The following is a 13,630-nucleotide window of genomic DNA, read 5'->3' on the forward strand; positions in this document are numbered from 1 at the left end:
TGCATATTTAAATCGATTTGCTTGCGTTGACGCACTTAATGCAAAGCTCGAAGCATCAGACTTACTCTCATACATTACAAACTATAACACTCCAAATACTTGCTAACAACTTAGTTTGCTTGTGCTTATAATTCAGTTAAAATTCCATCTCGCTCTTGTACTTTTTCGTGTTGTTGGAAGCGAAGCAACATTCCGCGGCAGCTCTTGCTGAAAATCGAGCACATCAATATTATTTTATAGACAGGCGGTGTAATCAGATTATATTGATGTATTGTTACCATCCTGGTTTGTGTAACTTCAGGAAACATTGATGAATGTCGAACTGATTGTGGCCGGCAAGACAGAATAACAATTTTGTTTAAATGTTCCATTAAATTGACAAAAACTCCACGTCACCAATAATTAATGGCGAAATTAATTAAAAGCCTCTTTGAACAACGCCCATCACTGAACTCGCTAATGGATCCTCGACGGTTTTTGCACAGACGGCAAGATATTCATAAAAACATATCTGCCCTTCATTATCCCTCTTTTTTACCCTCGTCTCAATTATCTGACCTAATAAAAGAAATCTTCGTCGCGACAATTTTATAAAGCGGCTGGAAAGTGCACTTTAACGAAATATTCTCTTCTACTAATGAAACCCCTGTCTAGGGTAGTTTAAGGAATATTAATGAAGTCGTGGATTTTGCAGCTCTCAGCAACACGACTTCACTACCTTATTCATCTTTGTTTATCTTCATTCTCTACCAAGTTTGTTTATTATGCATTTTGCCGCCGCTATTTACATAATATACGTTTAATAAAATACTAACTGGCAACGTTATTGTTTTAATGGTGTCAATGTTGATATTGGATGTGCAAAGTGGAATAATGAAAACTGAAGGAATTTTTATAAAGCTTAGGTTAAAATGACAAATGTCTGCACATTTTCCAGGAAATTTACATCTATGTAAATTACAACAAAACATCTGTATTTATCGCAACAACAACAAAAATAGCAACTGTAACTAACATTTGCATTATTTTAGAGAAAACGAGGACTAATTTGTACCCAGAACGTAGAACAAAAAGGGAAAAACCACACAAATTTTGGATGTGCCGCTAGCCTCGTAACGGACAGGCTAGTACCGCAGAGTTTGTTTTTACCGCCGGAAATCTGTCAACTGTCATGTATGAATGTATGTATATAAAGCGGCACACCTAAAATTAGTCGCCCAGACAACTACGATGTTAGAAACATTTGTGAGGTCTTAGGTAAAGAGCCCGAGTAAAAAAATGTGGAAAACGCAATATCCGCTCTGGGGCGCACCGGAAATGCGTTACCTGTATTAACATCGCAATAACCGTCTGTTTTCCGTCATTTTTTCTGCACAAATATAGCGACGTCGGCAAAGTTTATTACAGATGCGGCCGCGCTCCGGAATTTTAATTTTTGTTTGACAAAAGTGCGTGTGGTAGGCGCACCGTCAAAAGTAAACAAAGTTTATTATCCAAAACTTTACAGCCATTCTGAGAGCGTTTTATCCGGAGGACGTCGTCGGTGGCACCGAATTCGCGACGGAACCCATTTTTATGCAATAGTGAAAAGTTTTGGGAAATTTCCATAATGACGGAAAACCCTCTCGCAAATTTTAAAAGCTGATTTTACGCGACATTGCACAGGTTAAGAAGCAACTTAAGGAAACGTACTTTGCCAACAACACATTCAAATTAAATTAAGAGAGTCCCGGCAATTTCGGCGGCGCGAATACATCAGTCCGGCGAATTTCAGCGGGAATTTAAATTACTCCATTGTCGAAGCGGCTTTTCCTGCGGTTCTCCTCCGTATCAATCCTCTCCATCACCGCGTACATCATTTTTCGCGGCGCACTTAACATGTCATGGTCTTATTAAACCGCATGCAAATTCCGCGGTCGCTACCTCTTCTGGATTCGGATTAACGGCGGAAATTCGAGATGGGGCATTTCACCCTTCATTAAGTCACAACTTGGGAAAAGAAACACTGCAAACGTCAGAATAACCCGGCAAAGAGCCATTTTTATTGAAAGCTGATGCCTGTTTTGTACTGATATCGACTTATCTGTCCCGGAGTCCTACAACGTTATGACGTTTTACCAACTTCTCTTATTATGCTTTTCCAGGCAGCTAACGTCCCTGGGAGACACAAAAAATACAATATCGACGCCAAGTTTATCAAAACTTTTCAATCACCTGCCGGCGTGAATTTTTTCAGACGAATCCCAACTTGCTGCCACCTTCATGCAAACAAGTTCGCACCAGTCGAAACTCTTAACGGCTTGAAATAAAAGCTCGGGCTTCAGGAAATTTATTTCCAACTGAAAATTTAAACAGAAATCCGAAGACCCTTCAAGAGGAACGAACTTTTATTAATCTGAATAAATTAAAAAAAATACAAAGTCAAGTTAGAGGTCTTGGATTTTCTCATGAGCTATGAGTCATATCTGCGCAAACGACGAGTATCGGTCTCAAGTAGGCCGGAAAACATCGTCATCAGATTTTTCATTGTTTTATCGCTTCGCCTTTGCGCAGATATTTCCAAGGTCACAGCCCATGAGACAATCCTCTACAACGATCACTCAAACTTTCATAATGTTTCCCGCTAATCGTGCATCGCACTGTACACTCTAGTTGACGGGAACTAAAATGTGAATTTAATAATAAAAATATTTTTGAAGTAACAAATTTTAGATGAGCCGAGGAATATCAGAGAAATTAATAATCACTGCTGACTAGGAAAATAGGAACGACAAAATTGCACTTTGTATATTTTATTATGAGACTCGAGGGAGGAAACTACATTTCTTCGTAGTGCAAAGATTGCAAATGCATAAATTGCAAAACTTTCAAATGTAAAATAATTAATTAAGTGACTTTATGTCTCCACTTTCTGGCAAGCAAAAGAGAATTTAAAGCAGTACAAACTGTAAGTGCGTCTAGAAAACTTGAGCGTGCAATGTGTCAATTTTTAATTATTTAAGACAACTACGTATACACATTGTATGGAGTTTTTATTTTTGTACCTACTTCTGAGTAGAAAATTTTTAAAATTGGTGGATGCGCTGGGAAAATTCACGGTATAAATATCGTAATGTGTCATTTTACGATACACTATTAATTATACTCGCAGGAAGTAATTATTTAGTGAAAAAAATAGTATTATAAATAAACCGCAGTGTTACACTACTAGTGCAGTAAAGTGTCACATTATCATACTGATACTGAATGTCATAAAATTCGTCATTATCTATTGATACCTTGAACTTTATTTATTTATTTACTTATCACAAAACAAAATTGCTTCATATTAATTGTTTAGTAATTGTTCTTAAAACACCAGTACCCTGTTGAGACAAATAAAAATGCAGTTGGACGTAGAACAAACCCCAGAAGTATTGTATCGTTGCAAGAATAATCGGGACTCTCCTAACTCCGCACCTGTGTCGCGACCGGAGTTGATGTCATCGGAGCTAGCAAGAGAAATTCCGGTGTTTCCTGAATCAGGAACGGATCAGATAGGAGGAAATGACGCGCAGCACATAATTAGCTAATTGAAGTTAGTGATAGCTATTTATTGGCCAGCGAAAGCGATTAGCAACAGTCAGTTAAGTTAATTTTCTGCAATGTGGAGATTGTGTTAATTTAGTGTGAATTATTAGTAATAAAACGAAAAGAATCACTTCTTTATCATCAGTCCATTTTTTTTTCCTTAAAACTGGATTGTTTCAATTTTGCTTTGTGTAAGCATAACAAAAGGGATCATTTGAATTGTCTTTATACACAGAGGAAATCACGTTGTCACATTTTAAATAATCTTGCAGACACAAAATTTATCTGAGTTATCTGACAGCAAGGTTATTTGAAAAGCACGCGTCTTTGTGGCAACTGTAACTAATACAGTAATTATGTAAATATTTAATTGATAAAAAAAAATGCGCCTTGTAATTTTTCCTCTTCCAGCGGAAGAAATTGTGAGGGGTTGGCTTTAATTCCTTTTAAATTGAAAATGCTTTTTTGTATACAATGTTGGTTTTCAGTCATATTTCCATTGTTATAGCATGTAGCATATTTCTGTGTGTCAGGAAAGAAAAAATTCTATAAAATTTTTGAGATAAATGCAAACTTGCTGCTACCGGTATTTGGCAACTTCCTCTCTTTATTGCTTCTATTTTGTTTAAAAATAGTTGATGAGTGTCGGTTTTACGAGTAGAAATATTCGTGCCTCCCGGGAGTAGTATTTTAGCCCTCCGAAGCCCCAAGATCAGGCTGACCGCCTTACAAATGGTTTCGATCGTATATAAGGAAAGAGGTGTTTCCAGCCGCGTTCGTGCGGAAAGTAGCTATAAAAATAATAAAGTAAGAAAAAGGGATAAAGTAGCTCGCACGCAATATTCAAATCCTCGATGGCCTTGTTTACCGGAAGGAAACACTGTTGAGGATAAACCATCGCGGAAGAGGCCGCAGCAGTAGCCGACATTAATGGAAACCTGAATTATGGAGCCAGCAGGAAAAAGGAAAACAACCCAAGAGGCCGGCTCGCATAATCGAATAAAAGTGGCGACACGTTCGGCTCGTGTGAAGCGTTATTAACAAATAACGTGAATAAATCACGAAAAGTCGTTGCTCTACACGGCCATCATTTAAAATTGGTATAAATTGCAGGACCGACGGGGTTGTGTCAATAATTCAAAGCGATTGAGTAGCGGTGGCCGATACATCACCACGTTTTCACCGGCCCTGCTTGCCAATAATATTAGCAACACTGGAAACGTAACAGAAAGAACCAATTAATATCGAAATTTCACAATGTCATCATAAAATACCGGCCTTTGTTCTTCGCCCCTCGCCCTTTGTGAGCCTTTTCCGTTATTGTTACATAAATCAATCAATTTGCTTTATATACGCTTTCTCCGTTTGTCTACACTTCGGTTGTGATTCCGCATCAGTAATGCACCTTTGAATGGCGAACGCTCGCTTTTTCTCCAGGTAAACAGACGGTTCCTTTTGACGCTAATTTGACAATTCGGAAAACTGATTCTTCGGCTCTTCCGAAGAGGCGCACGGCTCCGGGACCTTGCGCTGCATTTCCAGACGTGAAGCTTTTTCTGCAGCGCAAGGTACCCGAAAGGGATGCTGTCTGTCATCACTGACACTACCCGCATCAATCATTACCTAATTAAAGGCACATCATTATTGGGTAATTTGTGGCCGCTGGGATGAGCTTTCGACATTGTTGATTGAGTCGAAAGATTGCAAGAAATTCTCGTGGGAGGCTCGCTGAAGCTTTCACTTTATGAATTACAGCCTCCTCTGCAAAATATTACTCTGTTTTAAATAAACCAAAGACACGGGGGACAAATATAATGTGTTCTGGTTTAGATGTACAAGATACGTTTTTTTTTTTGACAATTTGGAGCAAGTGTCATTACAAGTCATCTATGCAAGACGAAATTACAGTTGATTACAGACAAAAAAGCTGCAAATTTCAATTAGGTATGCGTGAATGAAAACCAGTGAGCGAAAGACAGTGAGCGAAAAACGATTAGCGAAAGTGAAGTGAAAGAGAAACATTCACCCACTGGTAGCTATGGATACAGACTCACTTTCTAGGGATGTATCGAGCAAAATGATTTTATTCATTGGGGGCTGTGTCCAGTATCCAACGTTTTTCAAGTGAAACCGCCCCGCAAATTATGAAAATGAAATATCTACTTTGTGCTGTGCAAATTTACACAACAGGGATTTTTTGCTGAAATTTTTGAGCGGAGATAATTGTAAAAGCGATATAAATCATATCGGATCACATAATCCGTGCTACAAAAATGGTTCGAGTAATTTTAATTTTATTTAAATTTGTAAAATTAATTATTTACCTCACTTATTTGTTATTTAATTTTCAGCCAACGGAAAATTTCCGATTAAATGAAAATTTAAATTCAAATCCCACAGTAACATGTTTTTGTTTGCAGCATTCTCGACAAAAGACATTTTTTTGAATAAAATTTAATTGAAATGAGTCTCAAATTCAGAAGTTCAGCTGTGAATATTTTCATATAATTTAATAAAAATACTTTGGTTTGAAAAGAGAGGTGCAAAGGACTTTTTATTAGGGCTCTACAAAAGAAATTTTCTCATTTTTTTAGTTTTACTACCTTTCAGAGTAAACTTTTATGCCCTTCTCTAGCATAAGACAAAATCATCACTTTTTGTCTTGAGAGTGGTTTTACTGCAAGACCGCATGTTTCAAGGTAAATTAGTTTTTCTTCTGCTGATCCGTAATTCAGTATAATATGAGAAATCTAATAAAAAAATGTTGTGAAGGTTTTCCACAGAGCCTTTTCGATTACTATTACAGAACTGTGAAAATATAATTTTTATTGTTAGATTGACAGAAACTATGTTTGTTTTTAAATAAATACACAGTCTTAGAGTTGAGTCAATTTTAGCATAAATTTTACTACTTAACATGCAAATGAGAGTGCTTGGAAAGGGAGCTTGAGAAATAGGCGTTTTATCCACTAGAGAGTAAAACAGCAAAAAGCGCTACTTCAGGTAAAATATAACCTAACCTCAAATAGCACCGAAAAAGCAAGTTTAAAAATATTTATGTACAGAGAAATAGTTTCACAAGTCCTCTAACAGTGTAAGAAGTTATATTTGACCAAAAAGTTTTGTAACAGTTGTGAAACACGAGCTCCTTATAAATATAACGTACCTGAGAATCCTTATTGGGCTTATTCTTTTTGTAGAGAAATGTTGTTCACAATCATAAAGTGTAGATCTCTATATTAATAATTATTTAAAGTAAACTGGAGATTTCTGGATGAAGCATCGATTGAGTTGGTCACATTTACATTTGGTTCACTCAACATTATAAATTTCAATAAATTCTATTAAAAACTTTCAGACATAAAGTTAGTCATCAATAAAATTTCTCAACTCGGCATGAGCTTGTTCCATTCAATAAAACAGTTTTAAAACTAACTCGTGCACTTTTCATATTTAAGATTTCCTGCTTTGGAAAAGCACCATTTAAATGTTGACAAATGCCAATTTTGTTTCAGGTATTATTGGTCTTAAAAGCGTCGAAAAATTTTCGCTTCACCGCACAATTTGCTTCAACAAACTCTAACCCAATTTCAACTAGGAGTTGTTAACTTTTAAATATGAATTAGGGGTTTGAAATCCTCATTACTTGCTCGTGAGCAACTGTTTGACGCTCGAAAAAAAGCAAAACTAGTTTGGAACAATTTTGAAAATGTTCTGTTTGGAACCCGGACAAGTTGTATTTTGCTGTAATTAATACACACTCTGGTGTTTACGTAAACATTGTTCTTATTTGAAGAGGATGAGAAAGCCTCTCTGTGTTTGTTATACAAATTTACAATAACATAGCTACCCCTGTAACTTCTGTATCTACAAACTAAACTTACGCTGAGGCAAGCCTCCGCACCAAAATTTCGCAATTAATAATTAAGATATCTTTGTGAAAATAATTTTGTAGAAATGTTTTGGATTTGCCAGTGGCAATAAAGAGGAAGTCAGAATGAAGAGTCCAGATAGCTGTTTAGTTTGGCCATGAATAACTAGGAACCATAAACGTTGATTTAAATTTTTAGTGGGTAGTAAAGTCAAAAATTACGCCACAATAAAGCATAATTTTTGTACCTTCCAGGAAATACGTAAACATGATACAGCTTCCATAAAACAAAATATTCATACCAAGGAACATTTACATAAAACGGCGTTTGTGTATTATTATTCCGAAATGTTTTACCTGTTTAATTTACTTAAATTGCAACGATGATAATATAATAAAGAAGCGGATGAGAGTTGAGCATTTGAGAGCACAAAAATGTTGAAAATATTTAAATTTCGCTTCAGATAAAAATGTGAAAATTAATAATAAATGATAAGCGAGCAATAAAAGTGAAAATTTATTTTTCTCTTTATTACTTTCTCAAGTTTCCGAGCTACCTTCTGCCGAATTTAAATTGTCTCGTCCTTTTTAATTAATTATTTATTCACAATTTTCCTTCATTTAATCAGAAATTCTCTCAAAGCGCTGTTATTTCACATTAATTGTCTTAATTATTAAAATTCACTTCTGAGAGGAAGGACACATAAAAGCGACATGCAGCATTTAAGGTAAATTAATCGCGATCATTCCATATCCGAGCCCGAGGGCTAAAAGGGAAAAATACATCTCCCTGATAAAATCCGGCCGCGATAATTATCTTAATCTGTAGCCTCCCCTAAAAGAATGTAATTGGAATTCATCTTGTTTGTAAACACAGTTCACATACTTTGTCCAAGTTTTTCCGGGGCGTCCGGAACGGGTCAATAAAAGCCGAAGGAACATTAGAAATGCGCCCCAACTGGATTTCCGTTTAATTTTACGGCCACTGTTCTTAAGTGGCTACACACCCTTCAAAATGCGCTTTATATTCACTCCACCTGAAACATTCACTCATCGCTGCCCAAAATTCCTACAAAATTTATCAACTCGGTAACGAGGTTATTCAGACTGCTCACCTCGAAAATATTCCCTAAAACTTTTATTGCGCCTTAAATTAGTGATCAGGCCGACTCTGCCAGTTAATTAATTAACTCACAATTCCCCACAACTCCCAATTATCAAAAATAGAATTAAAGTACGGGAGGAACTTCGCACCCAACAATACTCCTCGAGAGCACTCGAGTTACTACTTGCGTTTAGAGTAGAAAAAAAGTGCGTACTACTTACTGCAGAATTAGCTACTTTACTTTATCTGCCGCTCGTCAGCGGAGATAATTTCTTTATCTGCTGCTCGTCAGCGGAGATAATAACTTTATCTGCCGCTCGCCAGCTCGTCAGATGCCACGGCATGGTTTCAACGTAACTAAAGAGTCAAATTATTTTTTTCCACCAATTCGGACTTTGTCAGCGACTATTTGTTCATCCGGGTGCCATTTTTCTCCGTGTGAGGCGATAAATTGGGATTTGCAAACAATATGCTCGGCGCGATAATTTCAATCGATCCGAAACCCATTGTGGACGTTCTATCGGACACTAACGCATTGTTAATAAATTTAAAATAATATTTTCACCGACTGAATGCTTTAATCCTGCAGAATTAAATCGCGTGTTGATAAAGCTCGCGTAAACCGCAAATAGTTTTGCGATGGATTTGGCCCGACAAAAAAATCCTTCAAGGCCTTTGTCCTAAATCAGTGGTCTCCTGGAAAAATCACAACAAAGCGAAACCGTTATCTGTAACTGAAATCCATCCTTTCGCCCTCCGAAATACATCAGAGGTTTCCCTAATGTCTTAGTTCATCTCAGATTCCGACAATTACTTTTCTTTTGGTTGAGAAACGCGGCTCGAGCCCCAAACTTCATTATTTTCTCCGGGGTTTTCATAATTAAAAGAAAGAGAAACTGTGCCCGGAAAAAATAATTTAAATCGGTTCGCAGCGCCCGGCGCAGGCTCCGGACAATCGGCATTGTCCCATAACAGGTTAACACATGAACTCCAGATAAATTAGCGATCGATTAAATTTGGTGATGGCACTAATTGGCTTGCTAACGGAGCTAGATAAAGGCGGTGCAGGTACCAGCATGAAATCCGGGATCTGTCATTGATAACGGTCACGCTAATGACGGAGTTGTGTTTGCATTAAAAAGCACACAAGTCGGGCGGAAGAAATTTTTGAAGGGGAGATTTACGAACCCTTCGAAGTTGAGATAACTTCGTGATGCTGTTTTGATAACTTAATATAAGTGGAGCGGTTGCGGCCCGGCTGCTCGATGAAAAACAAATAATAAATTAGAGCATAATTGCGGTTATGGCGCTTCGCCGGTTTGATTCCAAAGGAAAAATTTCTGCCGAGTCGGGGGCGGTTGCGCTCGCCGCCGCCGGCTCTATGTGTTTTGAATTTTCGATCCGCCGAGACGGATGAATAAGAGATCCGAACTAGTTCTTGTAAATGTTGCGTTAAGATAAGACCGAGCTGAATTAATCGCCGGGCTTGTACATTTTGTAAGAAGTCACTTTGAGTAATGAATAGTCTTCGGAGAGAACATGCACTGGATCACAAGAGAGACGCAACAACCCCCACCCCCAATTGAATCCCGCAGCTCGCCTCAACATTTTTTAATTGGTCACGTTGCAAATTTTTCTCTCCCCTCCGTGGATTTGCATCTGATTTTTTTAATTAATCGCGCGAAAGAGGGTTGAATAAAAATATCATTTGTTAAAATTATCTACGTCACTGCAGGCCAATAAAGATTTAAGTCCGGCCGGAAATATGGGGCTCACGTGCCTTATAAAATCTTTACATCGTCATTTTAAAATATTATCTGCATCCCTCGGCCTTTATGTGTTTTGGGGCGAATTTAAAAACTACATTTTTCGACGTAATATTCGAATAAATTGTGTCACGCGAGCGAAATGATCCGTGCGACGACATTTATTCGCTTTTAAACGTTGCGAAACTCCCCTTTTATCAGTGTTCTCGTGTTGGTTTATCCCGTGTCGTGAGCCAAAATGATTCTTTTTTAAAGCAAATTTCCAAGTGAAGAATCAATTTTGTTTTGACTAAAGTCGGTCGGCTATGTAAGCGAATCGAGTTCCGCTGAGGCGAAATACAGAAAAATTGCCTTGCTGCAAATTTTACCTAACTTTTTCAGCACAGCTGAAAGTGCAGAATAATGTTGGCTTAACTTATCGTGTTGGTAATTATTCAACTGCAAGCTGACGTGCATCTATGACAGATTTTAATATTTGCACTTAATGAACTCTCTGCTTCATTTTATTTTCCCAACTAGCAGTCCTGGGACAAATATATACAAATTGCACTGCACGTTTAGCACTGCATAGTTTGTTGTTATTAAATGTTGAAAGAATAATTTAGTTTTGCAATTTATTTGATTGTTCCATAAATTTGATGCAGCAATTTCATCAAATTTGCATTCATTTAATATTATTATAGTTCCGTTAAATATAGGTTTCAAATCCAACTAAATACTCATTTCATAAATTCCTATATTTGGAATATATATTTTTATTCCCTGCTCTTAATCTGCACAGGTTTTTGAGAAAATAATCCAATCGCTAGGTAGTTAGAAGGTGTTGGATTCTCTCATGGGCTGTGACCTTGGAAATATCTGCGCGAAGGCGGAGCGATAAACCAGTGAAACATTTGTAGATGAAAACTGAAAACGTCGACTACTTTACATGCAATTGACGAGAGACCGATATTCGTCGTTTGCGCAAATATAACCCATTGCCCATGAGAAAATCCAACACCTCTACTCTATGTATACATAAACCCAGCTATCCAGAACTAAATTTTAATTGTTTTTTAAGATATCGATAATTCTCTAGAATGCGTCAGATGCGCTATAATATTACATTATTTTAATACATTAATAATATATCTCTTTTGCCGGATATTTTCATTTGCAGGAATCGTAAACGCATAATCCCTGAAAAGCTCCGTTTCGTTATTCACGTCCATTTACTCCGGAACATGTTTTCGTCGAAGCTGGCGCGCTGACGATTCCCCATATTAAGACGATGAGTTTTATTTGATGATAATTGAGTAGAAGAATTCCCGCTTAAATTGAAGGTAGTTTCGCGGGACGGGCATGCATCATGCCGGCAAATGTCTGAAATAATGGTAAGAGATATCTGCGAGGGAATCGCCTCCGTCGCTGTAAAGTAAATAGAGCGTTGTTCCGTAAACGAGAGCGGTGGCGCGATGGAACGCACCGTTTATCAAAGTGGGGCGAATGCAGCAATTCATCGTGTCAATAATGATCATTTATTTCGTCGCATGCTAAATGTCCGCTCCGGCGAGGTCTGGATGTAACCGATTCATAATTGCACCCATTCCGCAGATAAATTGCAACGGACTCGACGAACTCATTAGAAAAGCCGGATCGTGGCCGAGATTCCGCCAACACGCCCCGTTTTTAATAACGGAGGAAGAGGAGACGAGGCACTCGTAAGTAATGCATTTTTAACAAGTTCGAATCAGTTTTTTGCAACGTGGAGTATTCAGACTTCAATCCGTCGCCAGGAACAGAAGTGACGAGATTTCTTAGGGTACTATTCCAAGTCAATCGAATTCCGCAAATTAAAAAATAACATCGAGTAGATATGTAAATACCAGTTCCTTGGGGCTCTCGCAGTCGGGGAAGCTCCGCCCGGCACAAAATGCAGTCACGTCACGCTCATGGTCACAAGATATTGAGAAACATAAAAATTTACAATTGAGAAGTATTCCGCCCCCAATGAATGGTTGTTAAGCACGTTTCGTTAAAATTATCGATGGATTAAAATTCTGAATTTAGCGAACCTCTTCGGGCCATTACGACGTGATACGTCCATGTTTCGTTATTTATGGGGATTTATTCGCGATGCAAGAGCTTCGTGTTAGACAAATGCCAAGAATATACGAGGACATATTTCCTTGTATATCACTAAATTCTTCACCGGACGATCCCAGACATAAGTTCCTGCGGGATAAATTGGAAGATGAAGTAAAAAGCACTAGACTCATAAATATGTAGGATTCCAGGGGATAATATCGTACGTGAGGTACAATACGGCGACCAGAATCATTGGCGATGCATACCGCACTCGTATTGTCCGACCTTGCCCCACATCCTTTAAAATACCATGCAATAACGCCACCTACGGAGGCGGTTTTAAACTGCGAAAGCACCACCGGCATCCCTAAAACTGCGACTTCGCAACTGTTTTATCTCCGGAACGACGACTCCCATCCCACCACTTGTAAAATGTACAGCTCTTTTAACAAATAGTTAGGGGAGTTGGGTAATGGAGCTGCAGATTCTGGAGCGAACGGCACCTACCTAAGACTTAATAGCACTAACTATAGTTACTATTTCTACAGTTAGATATCATGGAATCTGGGAACAGGAATTTTTTTAAGATGTCACCAGTGGATAATACGAATAAGTTTTTGAGCAGAAAAACCAACCCAATCGCATTTTACTGCCCCTCAGTCTGTCAATTTGTTTCTTTTCCAAATAGTTTTTCTCAGTTTGTGTCTTTACAGCTTGCTTATTTTCAGTTAATATGTTTTTCTTCAAATGTCAGTAAAATATTATATTATACTGCTGGCTCGATAATGCTCTGGCATCTGGCGAGCTGACGAGCGGCAGATAAAGTTATTATCTCCGTTGACGAGCGCCAGATAAAGTAAACTAGCTAAATCATTTGAAATTCCTAACTCAAATTTTAACAAATTCGCTGAATTTGTCATATTGAAAGCTAAAGAGAATAAATAAGGATTGATCAAGAAACTTGTAGATAATTGCAAAACATACAAAATGCGTAAAATAATATTTGGAACATTGGATTGAATCAATCATGAACAGTGGCTAAAAATTGTTTTCAATTTTTAATTACTTTTAATGTTTCAATCCGCATTGATGGGAAAATAGTAAAACTAAATTGTATTGTTGTTTATACCAGATAAAATTAATCAAGTTGAAAAATGGAATGATAGACAGCGAATTTGTTATTTAAGTTTAATAATTTATTACATCCGAAGTTAATGGAATTTTAAAGTCGATGATGTAAACTGAATACTC

The 13,630-nt window shown here is 37.5% G+C and overlaps 1 protein-coding gene across 1 annotated transcript in view; it reads right to left on the reverse strand.

Annotated features, from left to right (window-relative positions):
- The window catches only part of Nlg2 (Neuroligin 2), a 183,637-nt gene that overhangs the window by 104,019 nt on the left and 65,988 nt on the right, over positions 1-13,630 (reverse strand). The window lies entirely within an intron of this gene.

The sequence above is a fragment of the Tenebrio molitor genome, chromosome 5 (genome assembly GCF_963966145.1).
Source record: "Tenebrio molitor chromosome 5, icTenMoli1.1, whole genome shotgun sequence".
Classification (NCBI taxonomy): Eukaryota; Metazoa; Arthropoda; class Insecta; order Coleoptera; family Tenebrionidae; genus Tenebrio; species Tenebrio molitor.